Consider the following 20,683-nt stretch of genomic DNA (forward strand, 5'->3'; position numbering starts at 1 on the left):
ATTTAAGTGAGGCCATCTGAGACCATCTAATCTCAACTGAGCCAGCTCAGAGCAGAAGCTACAGAATCTTAAACAATGATTATTGCTTTAAGCCACTGAATTTGAGGTTGATTTGTTACACACCAAAAGCTAACTAATACAAACAGCAACGTTTCACCACCAGTGTCTCTCATGTTCTTGATTACCATTGCTTTATGCTGAATTGGCCTTATTTTTCATTTAGAATGTTGAAAAAAATCATTCCTAAGGCACACACATATGCATATACCCAGAGCACACACCAGTACTCACAGATGCTTATGCATTCTTTGACAGAGGAAACAAAGGATATCAGATTTTATCAAACTTTTTTTAAGCACATTGAGTGGTTTAGCAGGGGAGCTAGGTCCTCAAGGAAAGATTTCAAGCATTCCTCTTGTTTTAGTTTACAGCTAGTTGATGGTTGTTCCTTGCATCACTGTTGACTGGCTCTTGAGGAAAAGTCTGTAGTGGGTAAACAAAGAAAGAAGATGGTAAAAAAAAAATAAGAAAGAAACAGAAGTTTCTCACCTGGGGAGTCTGGTCAATCTCAGATCCCAGGCTTGAACACAAGGCCACAGTCTCACAACCTCTGCCCTAATAGCTGTTATCAAGTCAGTTGGAGGTCTTTCACCCAGGCTAGAGGGCATAACAGACACCACCCACCACCTGAGTAAGCCAGCAATATGTGTGCGTGGGGATGCTCGCTGACTGGTCAACTGGAGGTAGTTATTCAAAGTCCAAGATTGCAGCAAAAGTTTCTCTCTCCTGGAGCCTGGCGTCTCTTGCATTGGCACTGCCAGGTCCCACCTGGCTTTTCAAGGAGGGGGTTGTCAGCTGGCAATTAGGAGCCCAAGTCCACGCCTTGGAATATTGTTGATTGAATGAATACAAAGTAGTCAGGCCACAGAACCAGAGCTTCATGTCTATTCTCAGGTCTTAATGCAAATGCATTTGGTAATCCTTGCTGAAACCTGCCCTTCGCTCCAAGGTCAACTCTACCTGGCAGATCTTAACCGTCAATGCAGATGATATCTGATTACCTTAGATACAGAGATGTGGGCAACCACCTTGCTATTCAAGTGATTTTGGCCTGGATGAGATCAAATAAATTAGTATTGTCCGTCTCAACTAAACAGTTTGGTAGAAACAATTTTCCACGCTATGGCAGGAGTTAGCTTACATAGTCCCCTGCCTCAAAGTAAGATGTACATGCGTGTCCATTTATTTATGTCTCTTCTCCCTGCACAAAAGATTTAAGACTACAGTGGAAAGTATTAAATGCAGCATTCTGTTTTCAAGCCAACAAGCATGGAGAAGAAGGAAGCTTTATTTTGGAATGCTTTCCTGGCAGCCCCTTTTGGCCTACCATTGGCATTCTATGTCATGTGCGTGCGTACAAGATTGCAGTGGTTGGGAGGTTATGTGGTATCAGGCCAGGTCACATAGGGCCATGTGAAACCGCAGGCAAATCATAACCAAGCCTCTGGTGAAGCAAGGCTGTGAGATGCAAATGTCTATTTCAGAGAGTGCATGTTTTCTGGTTTTATAATACAATTTGGGAGGTGAGAGTTCATGCCATTACAAATTCAACGAAGTTCAGGTGAGGGGATAGGGAAGGAGGGAAGTGGGAGTAGTGTTTGCCAATTTATCAAGCTCAAAGTCCGAATTCTCTCTGGGTGTGCAATCAAGACTGATCGTAGGTAGCTTCCAAGGAAATATTTGTAATCATATGTAATCTCCAAATAATACCTGTTCAACGGTGGTACATTTGTAAGTCACCTACAGCTCCTCTGGAAGAAGGATAGGCAGGATAGATGATGCCCCAAGGAAGGCCTGATGGTAAGCATAGGTTTAAAGAGGTTGTTTAGGTGGTTGAAAAGAATCACTTGCACTCTATTTTTTTCTATATATAAATGTATATATTTATACATATATTAATACATAATTTTTAAAATTTTTATTTTATTCATATGTGCATACAATGTTTGGGTCATTTCTCCCCCTTCCTCCTTCCCCCGCCCTTACCCTCCTACTCCCTTCCTTAACCCCCAACCCCTCGCTACCTGGCAGAAACTATTTTGCCCTTATCTCTAATTTTGTTGAAGAGAGAGTATAAGCAATAATAGGAAGGACCAAGGGTTTTTGCTAGTTGAGATAAGGATAGCTATACAGGGAGTTGACTCACATTGATTTCCTGTGCATGTGTGTTACCTTCTAGGTTAATTCTTCTTGATCTAACCTTTTCTCTAGTTCCTGGTCCCCTTCTCCTATTGGCCTCGGTTGCTTTAAAGTATCTGCTTTAGTTTCTCTGCGTTAAGGGCAACAAATGCTAGCTAGTTTTTTGGGTGTCTTACCTATCCTCATACCTTCCTGTGTGTTCTTGCTTTATCATGTGATCAAAGTCCAATCCCCTTGTTGTGTTTGCCCTTGATCTAATGTTCGCATATGAGGGAGAACATACGATTTTTTTGTCTTTGGGGCCAGGCTAACCTCACTCAGAATGATGTTCTCCAATTCCATCCATTTACTTGCAAATGATAATATTTCATTTTTCTTCATGGCTGCATAAAATTCCATTGTGTATAAGTACCACATTTTCTTAATCCATTCATCAGTAGTGGGGCATCTTGGCTGTTTCCATAACTTGGCTATTGTGAATAGTGCTGCAATAAACATGGGTGTGCAGGTGCCTCTGGAGTAACCTGTGTCACATTCTTTTGGGTATATCCCCAAGAGTGGTATTGCTGGATCAAATGGTAGATCGATGTTTAGCTTTTTAAGTAGCCTCCAAATTTTTTTCCAGAGTGGTTGTACTAGTTTACATTCCCACCAGCAGTGTAAGAGGGTTCCTTTTTCCCCACATCCTCGCCAACACCTGTTGGTGGTGGTGTTGCTATGATGGCTATTCTAACAGGGGTGAGGTGGAATCTTAGTGTGGTTTTAATTTGCATTTCCTTTATTGCTAGAGATGGTGAGCATTTTTTCATGTGTTTTTTGGCCATTTGAAATTCCTCTTTTGAGAAATTTCTGTTTAGTTCACTTGCCCATTTCTTTATTGGTTCATTAATTTTGGGAGAGTTTAGTTTTTTGAGTTCCCTATATATTCTGGTTATCAGTCCTTTGTCTGATGTGTAGCTGGCAAATATTTTCTCCCACTCTGTGAGTGTTCTCTTCAGTTTAGAGGCCATTTCTTTTGTTGAGCAGAAGCTTTTTAGTTTTATGAGGTCCCATTTATCTATGCTATCTCTTAGTTGCTGTGCTGCTGGGGTTTCGTTGAGCAAGTCCTTACCTATATTTACTAACTCGAGAGTATTTCCTACTCTTTCCTGTACCAACTTTAGAGATTGGGGTCCAATATTGAGATCCTTGATCCATTTTGAGTTAATCTTGGTATAGGGTGATATACATGGATCTAGTTTCAGTTTTTTGCAGACTGCTAACCAGTTTTCCCAGCAGTTTTTGTTGAAGAGGCTGCTTTTTCTCCATCGTATATTTTTAGCTCCTTTGTCAAAGACAAGTTGGTTATAGTTGTGTGGCTTCATATCTGGGTCTTCTATTCTGTTCCACTGGTCTTCATGTCTGTTTTGTGCCAGTACCATGCTGTTTTTATTGTTATTGCTTTGTAATATAGTTTGAAGTCAGGTATTGTGATACCTCCTGCATTGTTCTTTTGACTGAGTATTGCCTTGGCTATTCTTGGCCTCTTGTGTTTCCATATAAATTTAATGGTAGATTTTTTAATTTCTATAATAAATGTCATTGGAATTTTGATGGGAATTGCATTAAACATGTAGATTACTTTTGGGAGTATAGACATTTTTACTATGGTGATTCTACCAATCCATGAGCATGGGAGATCTCTCCACTTTCTATAGTCTTCCTCAATCTCTTTCTTCAAGAGTTTATAGTTTTCCTTGTAGAGGTCATTCACATCTTTTGTTAGGTTTACACCTAGGTATTTGATTTTTTTTGAGGCTTTTGTAAATGGAATTGTTTTCATATATTCTTTCTCAGTTTGTTCATTAATAGTGTACAGAAATGCTAATGATTTTTCTATGTTGATTTTTTATCCTGCTACCTTGCTATAGCTGTTGATGGTGTCTAGGAGCTTTTGAGTAGTTTTTTGGGTCTTTAAGGTACAGGATCATATCGTCTGAAAATAGGGATATTTTGACAGTTTCTTTACCTATTTGTATTCCTTTTATTCCTTCTTCTTGCCTAATTGCTCTGGCTAGGAATTCCAGTACTATGTTGAATAGGAGTGGAGATAGTGGGCATCCTTGTCAAGTTCCTGATTTTAGAGGGAATGGTTTCAGTTTTTTGCAGTTAAGTTTAATGCTGGCTGTAGGTTTGTCATATATAGCTTTTATGATGTTGAGGTACTTTCCTTCTATTCCTAGTTTTCTTAGAGCTTTTATCATGAAATGATGTTGGATCTTATCAAAGGCTTTTTCTGCATCTGTTGAGATGATCAAGTGGTTTTTGTCTTTGCTTCTGTTAATGTGGTTTATTATGTTTATTGATTTTCGTATGTTGAACCACCCCTGCATTCCTGGGATGAAGCCTACCTGGTCGTGGTGAATGATCTTTTTGATGTGATGTTGAATTCGGTTTGCCATTATTTTATTGAGGATTTTTGCATCAATGTTCATTAAGGAGATTGGCCTAAAGTTCTCCTTTTTGGAGAAGTCTGTGCCTGGTTTTGGGATAAGTATAATACTGGCTTCATAAAATGTGTTAGGCACTTTTCCTTCCCTTTCTATTTCGTGGAACAGTTTAAGGAGGGTTGGTATCAGTTCTTCTTTAAAGGTCTAATAGAATTCAGCAGAGAATCCATCAGGTCCTGGACTTTTCTTTTTGAGGAGACTCTTGATTGCTGCTTCAATGTCATTTTGGAATCACCTGTACTCTAAAGATGACAGCAAGGAAGAGGCCATAAACACAGAACCTAGCAATGATGGCAACTCAGCCAAGGATAGGTTCATGCTTCCAGACACAAGCTGTTCCTAAGTGAGGCTCATTTGTAATTGTGCCTCGAATATGAAAATATTTTCAAATATACAGAAAAGCTGAATAAATTTCCAGTGAACATTCACACACCCAACACCTAGGTTCTGCAATGACCATTTGCTACAGTTGCTTTCTTAAATATTCATCATTTTTATTCATCCATCAGTCCATCTTACTTTTGGATGCATTCCGAAGTGAGTTACAGACAATTCACTTTGCCCCAAATACCTTTGCATGCATATCATTAACTAAAATTCAATATTTGTTTATGGTTTTTTTTCTCTTGAGGTTAAACTAATATACAATGAAACACACACATACATCTTTTTTTCTTATTTTTTTTATTCATATGTGCATACAATGTTTGGGCCATTTCTCCCCCCTTCCCCCCAACCTCTCCCTTAACCCCCCTACATCCTCCCCTCTCCCTCACCCCTTCGCTACCAGGCAGAAACTATTTTGCCCTTATCTCTAATTTTGTTGAAGAGAGAGTATAAGCAATAATAGGAAGGACCAAGGGTTTTTTCTAGTTGAGATAAGGATAGCTATACAGGAAGTTTACTCGCATTGCTTTCCTGTACATATGTGTTACATTCTAAATTAATTCTTCTTGAACTAACCTTTTCTCTAGTTCCTGGTCCCCTTCTCCTATTGGCCTCTGTCGCTTTAAAGTTTCTGCATTAGTTCCTTTGCATTGAGGACATCAAATGCTGTCTTGTTTTTTTTTGGGTTTCTTGCCTATCCTCATACCTACATTGTGTGCTCTTGCCTCATCATGTGATCAAAATCCAATCCCCTTGTTGTGTTTGCCCTTGATCTAAAGTCTGCATGTGAGGGAGAACATATGATTTTTGGTCTTCTGGGCCTGGCTAACCTCGCTCAGGATGATGTTCTCTAGTTCCATCCATTTACCTGCAGATGATAAGATTTCATACGTCTTCATGGCTGAGTAGTATTCCATTGTGTATAGATACCACATTTTCTTAATCCATTCATCAGTGGTGGGGCATCTTGGCTGTTTCCATAACTTGGCTATTGTGAATAGTGCTGCAATAAACATGGGTGTGCAGGTGCCTCTGGAGTAACCTGTGTCACATTCTTTTGGGTATATCCCCAAGAGTGGTATTGCTGGATCATATGGCAGATCTATGTTTAGACTTTTAAGAAGCCTCCAAATTTTTTTCCAGAGTGGTTGTACTAGTTTGCATTCCCACCAACAGTGTAAGAGGGTTCCTTTTTCCCCGCATCCTCTCCAATACCTGTTGTTGGTGGTGTTGCTAATGATGGCTATTCTAACAGGGGTGAAGTGGAATCTTAGTGTGGTTTTAATTTGCATTTCCTTTATTGCTAGAGATGGTGAGCATTTTTTCATGTGTTTTTTGGCTATTTGGATTTCTTCTTTTGAGAAAGTTCTGTTTAGTTCACTTGCCCATTTCTTTATTGGTTCATTAATTTTGGGAGGGTTTAGTTTTTTGAGTTCCCTATATATTCTGGTTATCAGTCCTTTGATGTGTAGCTGGCAAATATTTTCTCCCACTCTGTGGGTGGTCTCTTCAGTTTAGAGACCATACATGCATACATCTTAAATATACCATTTGATGAATTCTGATAAGGGCATAAAACAAGTCAATCTAATCCCTATCAATATAATGGACATCATCCAGAAAGTTCCATAATGTCCCTTCCCAGTATAGCCCTAGCCCTTGGACTCAACCATTATTCTGCTCTTTTTTTCACCATAGATTAGTTTTGTGAATTCTAGAACATCATGTAAGTGGACTCATACTGTATTCACTCTTGTGTTAAGTTTCTACCATTCACCATAGTATTTGCATAATTCATCCATGCCGTTGTGTATATCAGTAGTTCATTCCCTCTTGTTGTTGACTAGTATTCCATTGTGTGAAATATTACAATTTATTCATCCATTCCTCTACTGATGGATATTTTAGCTGTTTTCAATTGTTGTTTTCTTCTGGATTACCATAGATAATTTTGGGTTGATGGAATATGAGTTGATAGGTATAAGTGAAACAGACCTGTCAACTCATTTATTTCCATCGCGTGATGAATCCTCTCGAGTGGCATGTTTTGGTAAGTGATAGAGTTTAGAGTTGAAATCCCAAACGATCTACAATCTAATCTGACTCACATCCAACACATTCATCTGACTCACAATTTGAATCAATTTTATTGCTTCAAAAAGTAAGAGATAAAATATAATTCATTTGCATAAGAGGAAATAATTGGTATTTAATGTTGCTTGGGATCTGGGGGAAGGAATACATACCTTTGTGATCTCTTGGTCTTGTCCTCCCCAGGAGTAAGAGTTACCCACATATTTCTCACTTCCTTCACTAGGACAGGCTTTGGGAAAGGAAGTAGCCTCACCTCAAGCCAAGCTAAACTCAATACCCTAGTGTTCATGGGTCCCAATTCTCCAACTACTAATAGAACCTTCTATTCTTTCAAAAATATATGAAATACCTTGATCATCTCTATACCCTTGCCTCCATTCTCTCTTCCACTCACTTCAGGCCCACTGCTAGCATGAACACAGTGCTGAAGAAGATCAGCACTGAGAAGTCTCCCCCGGATTTGGTATCCATTACTGATATGAGAAAGCCTAGCTTTAGTGAAGTGGTAGGGATGGGAAGGAGTTTAATACTGCCAGAGAGACACTGAAGGAATTGAGCTAAAGATAGGAAAAAAGGGCCCTAAAATATGGATGGAAGTACAAAAAAGGGGCAGGGGAGTTATTGAATGCATTCTTTACCCTCTCTAAAAGTTCACCTAGCACCAAATGAATCTGGTTACCAACTCTGTTTGTTTCTTTTCCCTTCTTTCTCCAATGGGGCCTTGGCACACCCCACACACCCAAGTTCCTTTCAGTCTCAAAATAACACCACTCATGTCTTCTGCAGCAACCTGCAACTGGAGTGTCCTCCTCTGGTCCTTGCCCCAGCAAGAGAAGGCACTGTCCTCCCTGGCTGCTAGGTCCTGGGTAGGTATCAACTTTGCTCTACCAAGGTCAAGGATGCTCTGGTCTCTGGAAGTCTTGCCTTCCCTCTTGACTCCTTCTGTCTGTCTTTGTCCCAGATGCATAAAGAATGTTCACTTGCTAATTGTCAAGGCTACTTCTGGCCTCAAGGCTTGCTGGCAGCTTGGAAGTATAGTGGTAGCTTTACCATAGTCCCTAGAATTCATGGGACTAGCCTCAGCTCCTTTTACAGCACTCTTTCTGCCCACCTCCAATTGCATCTCTTCCCATTGTAGATCAGTGCGCTTATTAGGCCTTCCACTCAATTCCAGTTTCCAGGTAATGGGAAATATGTAGAATATGTAGTCAATTTGCAGAAAAGATATGACTGACTAACACAACTCGAATCCAATAAATGACCAACAGACCACCTCCCACACTTTCAAGAGTCCCCACCACTGCAATCACAATCCCCATCTCCACATACCTACCTCTCACAGTCCTCAGGTGGCTGACATATATTATATCAAAATGCTTTAAACAAATGATGACACTAGGAGCTACAGTTTCTACTAGGGAAAGATGCCTGAACAGGGGCATCACTGTGAGCATCAGCTATTAATAGTGTGATATAATATGGTACAGTTATCAAGTGATACAGGTATGTCAGGTAGTTTGCTTATACTATTTGACCTCCAAGCATCATGTTTGTCTTTAATAGCTTTCTTCTCAACCCTTTGCTATTATCAGCTTCCAACTGTGTTTGCTGGTGCCACTGTACCTGTCTACAGCAATATTGGTCACTTTATCTTCTAATCTGTTTTTACAAATGAAACATGTTGCAAAAAATACATAGGCTCCAAGCAATGACAATATAGAAGTGGACACAGTGCCTGAAATAATACAGTACTCAAAATATGTTTTAAAAACATTAAGAACTAAATAAAAGTTTCCTGCTAGATACAACACATGGAAAGACTGGATAAAATGAAGTACTACTCAAATTTTTAAATGCAAAAATAAGACATGTTGAAATTACTGCAGGAATAGGGGGGATAAAGAAGAATGATGGAGAGGGTGAATTCAATTACAATATATTATAAGAACTTTTGTAAATGTCACAATGTACCCCCAGTACAACAATACAATGATAATAAAAAATTTAAATGTAAAAGTTCAGTTTGGAAAAAGAAAGAGAGAAATACCCAAGTTCTAGATGAGAAAAGGAAAATAAAAGCTAGAGAGCAAACTACATGCTGGTGTCATGGTGTCCCACTGGGGCTTCAGCCCAAGTGTAGGCTCCAAGGACTAAGACAGGGACTTGAACACCCTCCCCAACACAGAAGCAGTGGCCTTGGGACCAGGCAAAGTGAAAGCTCCAAAAGAATTACCTACATAGAGCTTGGAGCCTCAGAAATACACTGTCTATTAAAAGGGTACAGAATAACTCTGTCCACTGGCTCAGTGAAGCAACCAGGATACTCGATACTTGCTCTGTGTTTGAGCTTAAATCAGGTAAATAAAAAGACATCTATGAACAATCAAAAATCAATTTCTTATAAATGTGAAGTTCGACTTACTACTTGTGGCTACAGAAAACCCAAGTTGAGAAATTACCATAAAAACTGGTCTGGGGACTGGAAAATCCTAGGGTCTTAGCAAAATCAATATGAAATATGAAGACCCTAGGGACTCCCACAGAGGGAAATGAAATGCCCATAATAAGAGAAATTACTAGCTACACAAGGAAATGAAATAACATAAGAAAGAGTTAGCAATGCAATAAAGAGGAAGAATACAATAAGACCACTGGAAATAGTGAAAAATCTGAAGAAAAATATAAAATGATTAATGAAGTAAAAGAAAAGAATAAATATGCATCAGAACAAAATTAAAGGATAATATGAATAAAGAACAACCTGACTTGAAATAATAATAAACATAATAGCTTATAAGATGATAATTGAAATTTAGAACAATTCTGTAATCTAACAGCAAAACACAAGTGAAGTGACTATTGTAAAAATTGACAGCAGGAAGAGACTTGGAGAGAAAAGGCGAAAGGAACAATGAAACACCTAAAAGCTAAGCTCCCAGAGTGGATCCAGGCACCATTTTCTACTTGACCTTGCATATCCTTTGCATGTCTAGCAAGTCCCTGGAATAGAAGACCTCAAAAAATTCTTGTTGAATGAATGTAGTAAAAAAAGAATAATCTATAGGCTAAAGGATTAATGAATTATGGGGGAAACCTTCCAAGACAGCATTTGGAGCTAAAAATTTCCTTTTTTCTCTAAAAGCCCAAGACATCTACCAACACTCACTCCATCTTAGCAATGGCAGACATTCACAGTCTGTCATTTATAGGTCATTTATAGGCATCTAAAGGCAGCAGACATTTTTCTAGAAAGCATTTTGCAGAAAGCTCCTGCTGAGTTCATTACCTTTGTGGATTGTGGCTGCACTCAGAGCTACACTCCAGCTCGGCATGGATTTGAGCTGGAGTCCGGGGAAGCAGAGAGTGTGGACAATAGAAGCACAGTTGGAGAAATCCATACAGAGCAAAGCAGAGGGCTCTGCTCAGAACATTATACAATTGCTAAGAAAGGACCAAAAAGGGCTTGATCTTGATGGCTCAACTGGCCGGTAGGGATGTGACCAGTCTGGATGGCACTTAGTGGCATATGGATGTTGAATCAAATCAAAGTCAAATGCAGACAGCCTGCTCCAGACTCGACCCAGTTATACATCAGTAGCTTCTTCATAGCTCTAATTGGAGGTGAGTAGCAATTAATACAAATATCTACTCTGACATGATGGTTTGGAATCTTGTTTTATTATTCTCAGTTTATCTTTTGGGTTGCTAAAAAGTCCACTGGAGTTTTCCCAGCCCTTTCGACTCAATAATGTTCTCACTGCTCTTAGTTTACTCAAGATATTAAGCCTGTGGAAGTAGTTCCCACAAGAAGCAACAATAAATTTAGTTGCTATAGGCAACACCAAGCACACTTCATGAGACGTTAACGTTCCAGAATCTGAGAACGAGATGACCATGTTTCTGTGCCTGTTGCAAATACTCTGGGAAATGAAACATGTCAGGTGACTTGCTGATCTTTCTTTTTTTTTTTAGTCTTCTATAAAATTATGACAAATGGAAGACATTCAGGACATGGGGTTTGGATACCAGGCTGACTAGGACTTGAAGCTGGGCTTTACAGTCACTAGTTAAGTGACCTTGGTGAGTTGCCTAACCTCTCTGAACGCATCTGGAAACAGGATAAAAGTATCATCAGTTGAATTTGCTTAAGTAGGTAGGTTGCAATTCTTTTATACTGACATCACGGGGCAGCTGGGAATATGAAAGGAGATCATGTATGTGATTATGGCTCTCTGAGTTACTCAGAGCATCATGAACACCACTGTGACCACTTACGGATTTTCCAGTGCACAGCCATTTATAAAAGAGCCCAGAGAACCACATCACTGAAAAACAGCTTTAGCAATGGCCAATCAAAAGTTCTGAACTATGGAATTCATAGCACATGCCCTTCCCCACCACTTACCACAGCCCAATAAAACAAAACCAGAATCTAACCCACATCTCAATGCATGGGCGCCTACAAGTGGAATAATGATGTCTACACTTTCAGAAAATGCATATGGTCAAATGCACACCACAGTGTTAAAGGCAAGTGATTAAGCATTTGTATGACCTTGTGGTGGATTAAAAACGGTCAAAAATTCTTTGCTGTTCTTCCAAGAGTTGGAGTCTAATGTATTTTTTGTTGCATCTGGACTCACCTTAGTGACTTGATTTACCAACAGCATATAGTGGACATGATGTCCTGGGACTTTTGAGGCTAGATCATTTGAAACCTTGCAGCTTCTGCCCAGGTCTCTAAGGAGATTTGCTGTGGGGGAAGGCAATTACCATGTAAGGCGTGTGATTATCCAGTGGCTACCACACCACTGGACAGAATGCTTGAAGAGAACATATGGAAAGCCCTTGAGACCACATGTAAAAGGAGAGAGAAATGCCCAACCAGCTCCTATGCCTTCTGGTCATTCCTGGCTGATCCTGGACATCTCAAGGAGGAAAGCCATGTTGTCCTGACCAATCCTTACCTAAATTGAAGATTCAAACCCAGAGTATACGCTTTTTCTTAAGCTTCTAAGTTTTGCGTGACTTGTTACATAGTGTTATGGTTTGAATATGAAATGTCCCCCACAGGCTCATGTGTTAAATACTGGGCCCCTAGCTAATGGTGCTATTTCGGGAGGTTCTTGGAACTTTGAGGGGTGGAGTCTAGCTGGAGGAAGTAAGACACAGAAGGCAAGTCCTTGGGGATATTTTGTCTCTGATCGCTTCCTGTCTCTGTCTCTCTGCTTCCTGTTTCCTATGAGATGAATAGTCTCTTCCACAAGCTCCCACTGCCATGATGTTTTGCCTTACTTCATCTAGTAACTGGAGCCAAATGATCATGGACTAAGCCCTCAGAAACTGTGAAGCAACATAAATCTTTCCTCTCTTAAGTTGTTCTCTCAGATATTTTGGCCACAGCTATGCAACAATAACTAACATACATAGTGATACATAGCAAGTAGGAAAACACATTTAAATTGAGTTTTTATAAGCAACACATTGCTTTAAGTTTGAAAATAAAAGGAACAAAAATGAAAGGGAAACTTAGGAAGAGAGGACATTTCCTGCACTCTTCATACCACTAGTCTCCTCAACAACCTTCCTTCAACTCTTCACTTAACTTGGGTTTATAATAGGCTATTCATCTTCCTCTTTTGAGGAAAACTACCCTGTGATGCCTCCTGTCAGCTCATAGAAGTAGATCCTGTTCCAAACAGCTGTGAGCACAAGCAAAGCCCCTCAGAGATTCTGAGACAAGAGTCCCATCTCCTTTGAGGCTGACAAATCATTCTGCATGAATGAACAATTTGTCTTGCCATCACTCATAAACTGATTTGGCTCAAACCTTGCTAAAACCAAGGGGAGAACAATTGCTGTAGAGTCTAGAACCTGGAATCAATATGGTGTGACTTTGGAGAGGGTCGACCCTCCCTTTTGGGGATGTGGTCTTTAGGCTTGTCTCAGAGTCTTCTGTTCTACAACTAAGTCACCCCTTGGCTTCTGCTTCTTCTGCTTCCAGAAAGCAAAAGGGCTTGACTCAATGGTCTTGAAGGCCTTTCGTAGTTAAGAAGTTTAATGTACGGAGCTAGAGAAGAGGCTCAGGTCCCGCTTTATAACACAGCAGGCAAATCAGCCTGCAAAGGTGTTTTCTATGGTGTAATCACAGGCAGAATGCTAAAAGTTCAATGTGACCTAAAGGAATGGTCTGTCCTTCCTCTATTCCCTTTAGTAAAAGACCAAAGTTTTGTGTGCAAGGAGCGTTTAGAAGTAAAGGAATGCCAATTGGACATAAGACTTTGTATTCTGAAGAGAGCAAAATGCACTTGTGATTTTTCAAAAGGAAGACTTGGTGTGTGTGACGTGCTAGAATAAGCAGGTCTTGGAAATGATGGTTACTACTTCTTGGCAAAAGAGTGGTTTGAAGTTTCCTGGTGTCGCCTGTTTAGGCCATTTTGGATTGTCTAAGCAATCCACTCATCCCAACAGAAAGCAAGAAGGAAACGGCTTTCTGGTGGAATGAACCTCTCCCACACCCCTTTGGTGGAAGAATTCCCTCATCAGTTAAATTATCAGTTCAGCCGGTGAATTCTAATGAGGCAGCCAGCTCAGTTGTCAGGAGCCCTCCCTGCTGAAGAAGACAGCCAGCAAGGAAAAAGACTGAACATGACACAGAGAATAGTTTACCTTCCCACACCAAGGGACACAAACGTCAGCACGGCTTCCATGATAGGTCCACTCACAAATGGAGCAGCAATGAACACAGAAACAAGTTACACAGGGTTTGAGCACTCCTACAAAATATGGCTGGGATAAAAATGACAATTTTAAGAAATTGATTAAGACGAATCCTGATTCATTTCATGAAAAGCCTGGGCTTAAAATACAGATATACACAAGCATCCTTTGGGTGCCAACTCTGAACTGAAATGGTAGACATTTCAACCTGCGTTCCATGGGCAACCAGTTAGAGGTTTTGTTCTCTATTAGTTGAGAAAGTCAAGAAAACAAAGTTGGCACTGAGAAATCCAGAAGCAGGCTCGAGGCAAAGTGACAGAGGTACTAGACTGAACTTGGACACTGGTTTTGTCACTTTGGAACAACAGGAAACCAGCAAGCCTCTGCTTCTAAAACAAGGGAAGGCAGTGGTGTGTAAAAACACTGCACATCTTGCAAAAAGCATTGAGCTTGAAAATGAATATTTTTTATTGTTTATTCCTTTATTCATATGTGCATACATTGTTTGGGCCATCTCTCCCCCTGCTTCCTGCCCCCCCCACCCCCTTCGCTTCTAGGCAAATCCTGTTCTGCCCTCTTGTTCTCCAATTATGTTGAAGAGAAAACATAAGAGATAATAAGAAAGGCATAGCATTTTTGCTAGTTTGAGATAAAGATACAGAGAGATTCCTAGCATTGCTTCTATGTATATGTGTATTACAACCCAAATTAAATTCATCTCTACACGACCTCTTCACTACTTCTCAGTCACCTTTTCATAGTGGCCTCTGACAGTTTAAGATTACTTTAATATTGCTTCTTTGTCATTTGTAAACTGTTTCCCATTTTTACAATCAACTTCGTGAAATATTAAACAAAATTTTAAGTGTATAAGAGTTTTAGCAAATGTATGTACCTGTACAAAGACCACCACGATCAAGATGTAGAATATTTTCACCATTCCCAAATTTTACTTCTACCCCTTTCCAGTTAATACTTACTCCCTCTGGTACCAAGCAATCACTGAGCTGCTTCTTGTCATTACAAGTTAAATTTGTCTTTTTAGAGGTTCATTTAAATGGAATCATATAGTATGTGCTCTTTCATTTCCGGCTTGTTTTGCCATAGTGTTGTTTTTGGGTTGGTTGGTTTGTTTGTTTTTTTGGCGGTACTGGAGTTTGAACTCAGGGTCTCATGCTTACTGGGCAGGTGCCGGACCACTTGAGTCACTCCCCAGCCCTACCATAGTGGTTTTGGGATTCATCACCATTGGTTGATGTATTTGTTTTTTTCCTTTTTATTGCTAAGTAGCATATTATCATATGAACATAGCAGACTTTTTAACCATTCTCCATTGATGACCATTTAAGTTGTCTCTTGTTTGGGCTATTATTAAAACCTCTAAATATTTTTGTACAAATCTTTGTGTGGACACACTTCCATTTCTCTTGGATAAATATCTAGGAGAGGGCTTACTGAGTCATGTGTAAGTCCAAGCTTAATTTTATAGTAAATGGCCACCTGTTTTCCAAAGTGGTTCTCCCATGTTATACTCCCATGATTAATAATTAGCAAAGATTAATATTAAATACAAATGTAGTGGAGGTACATCATATATGGAGGTTCTAAATTCAGTATGTAAGCCAGATTCAATTTCTTATGAAAAAACATCTCAAGGGACACAAGTACGTTTTTGGGTTTGCCACTCTGTAATGCACAGGTACTTCATGTGCCAGGTGTGGTTGCACATGCTTATAATCCCAGCACCCAGGAGGCTGAGGCAGGAGTATCAGGAACTCAAGGCCTGCCTGGGCTATATAATGAGACCCTGTGTCTAAAACAAAACAAAAAGGGTCATAATGATCTGCATATGTACTATTGTGTATTATTGTATATATATGCACATTATTGTATGATATTGTATATTATTTGTAGCAATAGGTCACTATTATATTCACTATAATTCTAGACAGTTAAATGTAGAGGTATAATAATAAAAGGATAAAATAAACAATGACCGTGTTATATTTAACCATCTTTTCTGCAGTCAAGCACCTGATTAAGTGGTGGGCTTGTTTTTAGCAGCTGTCTTATCCTAAGGAAGCGCAGCCTGTGACAAAGGCTTACAAGCAAGTAGTTTATCGGGTGCAGGGGTGAGGGGAACTGGACTGAAATGAGGATTGAAGGCAAGCCTTAATAAGGATGCATTAAAGAGATGGCAATCGTGACAGGTGACAAGTGCTTTTTATTCTGCTGGACTTTCTTCGGAGACTTATGACATATGTACCTCAGAACTGCCTGCCCAGAGGACAATGAAGGAAGCCCACCCCCTCCGTCCAGGGCCATCCAAGGGTATTTGCTCTTCTGTACTTCCCACAATGCACACATGAGCAGAGAGGAATCTGATGTATTGCACTGGAGGGATCCTTGACTCACGTGGTAATCTCTCTGTCTCTCTGTCTCTCTCTCTCTCTCTCTCTCTGTCTCCTTCTCTGTGCTGGCCTATGTATATGTATGTATGCGTCTCTCTCTTTCCCTTTTCCAGGCAAGGATGCCATATGTATACACTCAGATCATTTAAATGAGTGTATAGTGTGATTGCATTGCATGTTAGGAAGTAGAACTTTTCAAAAATGACTTTTGAGATAGTTACAAAGACTTCGAAGATACGTCACCTTTGACATATCTCCATATTAATCAGGTCATATCTCCAGGCCCCCTAAGGTGATAATAGAAGTGAGAGGAGGGATATTACTTTCCTTATCATTTTCTATTGGCGATGGCTCAGAGAAAAATCTGGAGCTTTTCTGGTTTTTGAACTCGAGTGTATACAGACTTTTTGAAGAACATTTTTTCTCTTGGATGTTCACTCTTGAATAAAAGTATTTAATGAAAATATTGCTTATTACATGCAAACATAAGGCCAGATTCCTCATATTATAGCTGGTTTGTCTGCGTCTTTGAAGCCCTTAAACCTTTACAAGTTCATGTAAATGGAACCGCAAAACCTGTACAATTCTTCTAATTAAAGACATCCGTTTAAAATAATAGATGATATTGTTTTACTGAAAGTAAACTGGAACAGGCACTAAGAGTATCTGGGAACACTGTGACTACAAAGCCATAGGTCAAACAATGGCTTAATCTTTCCAGTGCTTCACAAATTATTCTCACATTGCTAGGAAACCGTGGCTCTAGCAACACGCACTTGGTATAAATGCTTCATTTGTGTCTGCCTTTGTGATTTTCTTATTAGGCCAAGACAAGTTAAGTAGAAATACAGTGTTACTTGGGGTGGGGGAGAGGCAGAGAGAGAAAGAGAGAGAGAGAGAGAGAGAGAGAGAGAGAAAGAAACACAGAGAGAGAGACTCTAAACTCTCTAAACTAGAGGGAAGGAGCTATTAGGTTCTCACTTCCCCAGGAAGTGAGAGATGGAGAAAGGGTTGAAGGCCCTAAACAGAAACTGAATACTTAGGTCATTAAAAAAAATTAGACTATAGTCTCTGCAAAATAATCAACTATTTGAGGCCAATTAGGCAAAATACCAATTTTTTTAAAATGTGAAGCTCTCAAATTCCCATTTGGTCTTTGGCAAGGGTAGATGCAATCAGACACAGTCTGTGACTCTTCTGAGAAGAGAGCCTAAGAAAATGGTGAATCTGCAAGGACAAGGGGGAAATTAATCAAGAAATATCGAGAAAGCCTGGGAATATGACATTGCAAGTGATGCATGGTTTGTTCAACAAACAAATAGGAAGGCTCAAAGGAAATGAAATTCCTCAGGACAAGAGACCAAATGTGCCTTGTCAGCAAATGAGGAGAGGAAACAGAAAAGCAAGATCACTGTTGATGGAAAAATGAGAAGTATGGGAGTTTGGGGACACTGAAAGAGAAGATAATAAAGAGCTCTTAGAATTCAAGTGGGACAAGTTGGGTACAGTGGCTCATGCCAGCAATCCCAACTACTCAGGAGAAGAAGATCTGGAGGATCATGGTTCAAGTTCAATCCAGGCAAAAAGTTAGTGAGATCCCCATCTCAACTAAAAAGCCAGGCATACTGGTGCATGCCGATCATCCCAGCTATTCAGGAGGCATAGGTATGAAGGCTGCAGTCCATGCCAGCCCAGACAAAAGCACAGACCCTATCTTAAAAATAACTAAAACAAGCAAAAAGAACTGGGGGCATGGCTTAAGTGGTAGAGCACCTGCCTCACAAGTGCAAGGCCCTAAGTCAAACCCAGTACCACCAAACAATGCATTTCTAAAGTATCTCCTCATATAACTCCCTTGCATGGTCAATAGGTAATTGTGAGATCCCACTTACAAAGGAAGAAAGCTCCCACTCGCAAAGGTCTGGTGCTTTCCCATGGCTACAATGGAAGCTAGAAAGGGAGAAAAACTTGAGTCATGGTCTCTGTTTCCTGGTTCAAGCTCTCACCAATACTCCGAAGATCAAAGAGCTGGAAGCAATATGGTCTAGCAGGCAAGTGTGTGGGCCTTGGAACCAGACAGTCAAGAGTCTAAAGCATCACCCACTGGCTGGGGGAGGCAGCCGGTACACTCCCTTCTCATCACACAATGATGTAATGCACGCAGTGGAGCTCAGCATTGGCACACAGTTAGCTCTCTCCAAATGAAGCCATTACAGAGCTAAGGGCACAGGAATGAGGAAGCCAATACAGGTGGGACTGGATGGATTGTATGCAATCATTGAACCAGGTGCCAAAACTTTAGGATAGATATAATGCTATATGTTTTAGAAACAAATTTGAAATGATAAAAGAGTTGAAAGAAGAAAGAAAAAAGGATAAGCTATAGAATCTTGACTATTAAGGAGTGAAGAATAATAGTTCTTACCAAAGGAGAATTGGGGGCCAAATTGAACAAGTAGATTAGACTGGGAAAGTCAACATTAACAATTACTCTTTTATGTTGCCGTTCAAATATCTCGTGTTTAAAAGAAAGATTAGTTGATAGACGATCTAAAATTGCATCTTACTGTGAATCCAAGGAGACTCAAATGAAACTTGTAGGTATTTTATGCATACTGTATTAAGGAAAAATGTCTAATGGATAGATAAAAGACATTTTTAAGGCTTTCCTCAGGTTATTTCAATTCTCTTCTACTCTCTTCTCAAGACCATTTATTGATCATCCTTGTGCTATGTCCTGGAGATCAAAGATGAAAAAAATCTCAGCCTTGGCCTCCCAATCTGGTGGCTGATTCAAAGATGTGAACTCATATGCTTAGGCACTGTGCTGGTACTATTAAAAGGCCCGTCCATAGTGCTGTAGTGCCTGGGTGAGATTTGAGAGACCAAATTGTGGGCCCTAATTTGTCACTTCTCTGTTATTATACATGTACGTATACAACCCTGCCATGGCCTCACTGTGGGTAGAGCTCTTCCCTGCCCCTGGCTACAGGATTGACTTGACCAGTGAAATATGCTGCAAGCAGGGGCTTGAAGTGAGCATTCTCTCTTGTGCTCCTCATTGTCATGAAAAGAACATAATCATGTATATTCCGCAGGTTCGAGCAACATGAGAAATGAGATATGACCCAGATCCAACTCACAGTCTGAAAACCATACCCAGCTGAACCCTGCCTGGATCAGCTAATCTCTAGCCAACTCATATGCACTTAAGCAACAGATAAGTGATGATTTGAAGCCACTGAGTTTTGGGGTGATTTGTTTTGCAGCATTGTGGCAATAACTACCTGAGACAGGTCACTGTGGATGTGCCAAGGACAAACAGGAAGAAAGCTTTACTGTGGCTCTTTTCTATCAGCATTCTTTCCCCATACTCCTTCTACTAATCATAGAAACACATACTCCAAAGAAGAGTTACAGGTATCCTTGCCATTGTCAATCCTATAAATAAGACTTTTGTTTGGATTGTGTGGGGCAATGTTGGGCCCATGTATTAACCTTTCACAGATACCTCCAGACTGAAAAGACTGAAGAATGGAGTTTCAAACTTCATTCAATCACAGTTCCCTTTCGTGTTGCTCTGGAGGGAAATGGATGGCTCCTTCAGAAAGGCACTTGCACAAGGCTGACTCTAACGTAGACATAGCAGCTCCAACAACTAGGAAAATCTGAAAATGGCTTCACCAGGAGGAGTGAGCTGTTTTCAAGGATGATGGCTAAATTTTGGAAAGTATCCTGCAATCATGGGTAATACAGAACATAGGCCATGAATGACAAATGTTAAGTTATATTTCTCTCCTGGAAAATAGATAGATGCTAAAGGTTGGGGAGAGTTCCTAACAGGCAGGCAGTGTGGTAAGAACAGTGGTAAGGAAAATCTATCTCATGCTATAAGGAATATGGTACTATACCTTCCACATGTTCCTTCCAGAACCCAGAGCAATATAGGATGATATACATTTTAGAGGCAGAGGTTTTTGTTAGAACTTTTTTGTTAGTTAATTTAAAAAAGAATTTAAGGTGAGAGTTTCCAACTAAGGCAGATGAGTCCCGCAGTATTAATACAGTTAAGCAAATATTGGAGGATCATAGGAAATGAGGTTGAATAAATTACATGTTTTATCAGACATCTGTGGGCTTTGAAATTGCTGACAGCCCACTGTGGAATATTAAATCTCACATTTCTCAATTTGCTTTTTTATTGATGTTGGGGAGGAGGTTGTATATCAAAATTTTTCTTCTCCCAACATTTATAAAATATTATGTAGGCATTAACATATGTGTAAATATTTACTTTTAAATGTGTCATGGGCTGGGTCTCCCCAAAAGCTGACCCTGAGATAAGGACTTGGGTGCAGGCAGCTTATTTGGGAGGTGACCTCA

General features: G+C 40.0%; 1 long non-coding RNA gene across 1 annotated transcript in view; it reads right to left on the bottom strand.

Annotated features, from left to right (window-relative positions):
* Window positions 1-363: 363 nt before the first annotated feature.
* LOC141419856 (uncharacterized) overlaps window positions 364-20,683 on the bottom strand; it is an 83,239-nt gene continuing 62,919 nt past the window's right edge. Inside the window, exons 4-5 of the long non-coding RNA XR_012444564.1 lie at window positions 1,771-1,854; window positions 364-483 (exon numbers count right to left, since the gene is read on the bottom strand). This is a non-coding gene — a long non-coding RNA (uncharacterized lncRNA). The remainder of the gene's footprint in view (window positions 484-1,770; window positions 1,855-20,683) is intronic.

Source organism: Castor canadensis, chromosome X (assembly GCF_047511655.1).
Source record: "Castor canadensis chromosome X, mCasCan1.hap1v2, whole genome shotgun sequence".
Classification (NCBI taxonomy): domain Eukaryota; kingdom Metazoa; phylum Chordata; class Mammalia; order Rodentia; family Castoridae; genus Castor; species Castor canadensis.